We start from the raw sequence: 5,095 nt of genomic DNA, 5'->3' as shown, positions 1-5,095 counted from the left end.
GCCTGAGCTCCCGGCACGGCCTGAGCTCCCGGCATGGCCTGAGCCCCTGGCATGGCCTGAGCCCCCGGCATCACCTGAGCTCCTGGCACGGCCTGAGCCCCCGGCATCGCCTGAGCCCCCGGCATCGCCTGAGCCCCCGGCATCGCCTGAGCTCCTGGCACGGCCTGAGCCCCCGGCACCGCCTGAGCTCCCGGCATGGCCTGAGACCCCGGCACCACCTGAGCTCCTGGCACGGCCTGAGCCCCTGGCCCGCGGCAGCCCCGGCAAGTGCTGCTGCTTCCCAGCCACAGCGTGCGGCGAACCACGGTACTGTGCGGAGCTGTGGCGGTGTTAGCAGAATACGCACTCATTTAACACAGATGGTGACACCTTCCTGGTTTTCCAAATACTGTGTCACTAGGACCAGCAGAACACTTGCTAGGTGCGGCAGAGACTGAGCATCCTGTTACTCCCTAATTTTCATCACCATATGGCAGAGAAGCCTCGCTGAGGACAAGGCGAATCATGCCCAGCGCTCAGATTGCTGAGTGACATAAAGGGCCTGCAGCAGCGCACTGAAGTGGCCGGTGGCTTGGGCAGAAGTCACTTAACTTCATTTATTTTTCTATAATATTTTTCCATTTTGGTGGCAATTTTTGACAAGGTAAAACCAATCAGATAAGTCAAACGGCCATTTTCTATAGTCCGCCAGGCCTGGTGAGCACATGCCACGCGCTAAGGGGAGACGTGGCTTCCTTTTGGCGTTTGGGTAATCCACGGTATCTTAGGAAATCTGGAAAGAAAACTTTTACCTTCTTAAATGTTGAAGACAAAATCTTGTCTACTATTGCAGGCTCTTTTCACTCAATCAGTAGGCTTATAACAGCAAAAGTATGATTCAGCTGTTCAACAAAGAGTACAAATAATATCCTTTTTCCTAAACCTGATAATCCTTCACTTTCAAATAAGTAAACACTTATTTGCTATTTACAGTTCACCAGGAAACCTCCAGCAAAAATCAAGGAGATCAAGTTATGCATCAAGCTAAAAAATGTTTTGTAATTCAAAATGTGAGAGTCACTTTCTGTCAAGCCTTTCTCATATTTAATACCGAAGCACATCAGGGCACAGCCCAAATTAGTTTGCATTTGTAGGTTAACCTGAAAACAAAAAAATAGGAAGGCACCACTTTGGATTCAACCCCAGCTCTGTCATTAAGCCAGGGCAAGTTAACATGAATTCAGAAAGCAGTAAAAACGCAACAATAAAGTAAAAACACTTACTTATCTCCCTTCCACAATATTGAGCATCTTCATTCAAACGTGTTTGGAAAACCTTTTGAAAGCTTTTTGGGCTCGGCTAGCAAAACATTTGATACTGTTGGCCACTGAGCCAGGTGTAGCTGGGTCACAAAGCTGCCAGCGCTCACGGGAGCTGTGCCCATGGCACCAGCGTCAAGCCTGGCTGTGGGCTGCCGGCCTCCAAGAAGAGGGTACCAACCTGTTGTGCAGTCTCTGTTATGATTTATTGCCCTAGAGGTAAATATTGGCTTGTGCAGCTGCTATTTCCCTCAATATTCGCTTCTGGGAGAAAGAATCTTACTGATTGCACATGTCAGACAATCTGTGCATTACTGTAAACGTCCCATTGGGGTGTGCGCGCGCGYGTGTGTGTGTGTGTGTGTGTGTGTGATTACATGACTACAAAGCAACAGCAATGGCTGGAGCATTAGTGCACTCCCAGAATCAGGCTCTCAGTTTAAAGCTAAACTGCCATCTTCACTAGGTAAAAGTAAATCTTGATAGTCATTATACAGGGTTCATTTTAATTAATGCATGTACCATGGAGTTCAAGCTCTGACACCAGGCTTCACACCCAAATGAACTGTAAGTAGGCTCACGTTATATATTTTTCCAGTTAAAAATCCTACATTAATGTGCTTGGAGGCAGCTGCTTCCACAACCCGCACTGTGGTGAAGGGGAAGAGGGAGAAGGATCAGCACAGTTGTAAATAGCTATAAATCCAATATATCATATAAAAAAGACAAAAACAAACCCAAGATTCCCTTTTCTTCCAGTCTTCTGTCTCCTGAAAGACTTTCAGGTGCTACAGCTACCTCTATCAGTCACGAGCAAGAACAGCCAACTCCACAGCTTCGGTCAAGACCATGGGACAGTCTCACTTGCTTGGCCRTGACAACCATTGCCAAGTGGCCGGTCTGTAGGTCAGCCCCAGTTGACCCATCAAATCCATGATGGTGTGAGTGCTGAGGCTCCCAGGCACTTCACTGGAGGCATTTAGGTGTCCAAGTGCCTTGAACTTGCATTTTTCACAGCATGTCTTCATCACTCATGGGGCAGCTTTGCGTGACCACTTACCGTGGCAAGCTAACACAGTCCCTCCATGACATGACACCATCTAGGCCAGCACCTGACACCTGATCCCACAGGAAATGCAGAGGGGGAACCAGAATGATGGTCCACCATCACCAGGTGATGTCCTCCAACATCACCCCATGGTCAATCACATCAGTCACTGCATGAAGATGCACCAGGAGCACAGGGCTGGGCCAGCGCCTTGGAGCTGGCTCCCTTTGACCAAACTTCCTCACGCCACATGCCCCAGCTAAGTGCTGCCCCTGGGGCAGAGCCATGCTGGGGGCTCCACCATTCCCCGCTTCAGCTCTGGCTCCTCAGCACCCACCTGAGAGCCCCTCCGCAGCCCTCGCCATGCAGCACAGCCAGCCAAGAAACCCCACTGTTTTTTCATGACATTTCCGTGCATTTCCCTACAGCCCCATATTTCTGCTAAGGAGGAAGCAGCAGGAAACCCACAGCTCCTTCCAAGTTTCTGAGGGCTCACGGTGCTGCAGAAGCTGGGAGTGTTAACAGAGGCTCAAAGCTATATTTGGAGGGACATATCAGGGAGGGAACAGTCTAGGTGGCTGGGTACTGCTGGAGCAGTGCTCACAGAAAGGAATTATGTTTCCAAAATCTTCTTGCTTAACATTCCTTAACTGGACCTTTCTCAGTTAGACTTTTATTTTTTAATGCTCCCATTTCAGACTTGAGCATTAATCTAAGGGTTTAGAGTCTTTGATTCCATTTTGGTCTGGTATGAGGCACCGAAGACCGCCAGCAACAGCCTTAGCAGCTGCTCCAGCAAATATTTGGCTCTGGGACATGAGCACTAGACACTTTCACAGCCTTCCCTGTCAAACTGCTAGAGAGAAAGTCTCAGAGGTGATTATTCGACTAATATGTCTAATAAGGGGTTTAGGTAGCAATTCATTATATTTAACAGTTCTCAGAATTATTTCACTTTTAGCACACTGTGCAAGAGACAACAATGTAGGGAGCAGTCAGCTAAGCATCAAGTTCTCCCTCGACTGACTGAATAAAACTTATTCAAGTTTTATCATCAATTTTACTTAGGAATAATTGATTGCCCAGATGTGTGAGAAGTCTTTATGTACAGTGAAGTCCCTACAGCTACAAGCTGACAGCCTGAACTGATGCTGTGGAGGCAAGGACATGAGCAGGCATATACTACTGTACAACAGGGATACACAAGGAGTTCATCAGAGGATTTTTATTTCTTTGCAAAGGAAAAACAGATACTAGGTTTGGCTTCTGTGATAAAAGTGCTTTGAAATATGCTCAAGCAATGACTTAAAAAGGAACTGTAAGCCAAATTTCCCCTCTTCCTTTACGTTTAATTTAAAAAAACCCAGAAGTAATTTATTGTTTTTAAAAAGTTTCTCTATGCTTTAAAAAATAGTTCTATCAGCAATGTGATGATCTATAAGGAAAAAACATTCATTTAATTATAGCACCCCAAGGAGGAAAAGTTTTTAGCCAGACTATATACAAATATACATTTCGTTCCCAGTAAAAATCTATTGAATTCCAATATCTAATAACATGTGGAAGAAAAGATCTCTATATTAAAACTAATACACTTCTACCTTCTATAGGGACCTTACAATGTACATTCCTTGAGGCCACCAAATACCTAGTAAGGCCAATCTTTACTGAAAAGTTAACTTCAGSCATAATAAGTATCACTCCTTACTCGGTGTACGCACAGTGTTTTTGTTTGGGGAGGATGAGGCTGTTGCATTGAATTGGCAGAGCCCTTGGGTCTTACAGTCCCAGTTAGCACAGCTCAGCTGCAGACATGCCATGGTGTGGCATCTCCCAGCCTTCCACAGGCTCAGGAGGAAGAGGGACACGGTGGTCTGTGGTTGACTACAAAAGGACATTTGTTCAATGGAAGGAACACGTTGCAGCGCAGAGGATCACAGCTTGTGACTCCTGGGGTCCGTGGACACAGAGTTGCCAGGGACATGAAAGCCTTTGAGTGGTGCTTCCCACGGGCTGTCTCACTGGAGGCAAGYGAACCTGAGAGGAACTTCTCAGGATGAGGTAACTTGAGTGCGTGGGGCAGTGTTAGCTGAACATCACCAGCAAGACTCAACCTGATATCCCTGCTCAGTAGAAATTGGAGAGATCCACCCTTCTCCTGTTCACAGGATAGTCTGGAGAAAGGCATCTCTGATCTTCCTGATGCAATATCAGACCCTTCTCCCCCAGCAACAACATGAGAGCACACATGCCCAGTTAGAAAAGCCTCTTGCCTTCTAGCAATGAGGAGGGTCCAAAGAAGATTTTAGGGCTTAATTTCCCCTTATTATGTCTACTTGAGTATAGACAGGACAAAAAACCTTCGAGGTTTATTTTAGTGAAATCTTGGTGAAATCAAACATGTTATTCCTAGGAGAAATACCTAGGCTCCACCTAGTTTGTATTAAAAAGGTTTTCCCCTTTGGCTGCACCACATGAGTACAAGGTCCATGCCATAAGCCAGCCAGTATCACTCTTATTTTGATATGCTAGTCTTATGTTCGGGGTCTGATTCAAGTCCCATTGGAAAGAACCTGAGTTCTGTTCACAGCACTAACGGAAGCAGGCCCTTAAACTACACCCAAAAGGTAATGAAAAAAACACACACTGGCTCTGAAGGCTAAAACTCGATTACACTTAACATTGAACTCTTTTGCTGTAAAACTTGAGGCAGGGGGTATATAAAATAAACAAGTGTTGGTCCATTGAG

Source organism: Apteryx rowi, unplaced genomic scaffold (genome assembly GCF_003343035.1).
Source record: "Apteryx rowi isolate R43461 unplaced genomic scaffold, aptRow1 scaffold_233, whole genome shotgun sequence".
NCBI classification, from domain to species: domain Eukaryota; kingdom Metazoa; phylum Chordata; class Aves; order Apterygiformes; family Apterygidae; genus Apteryx; species Apteryx rowi.
This window is presented reverse-complemented; position numbering follows the sequence as displayed.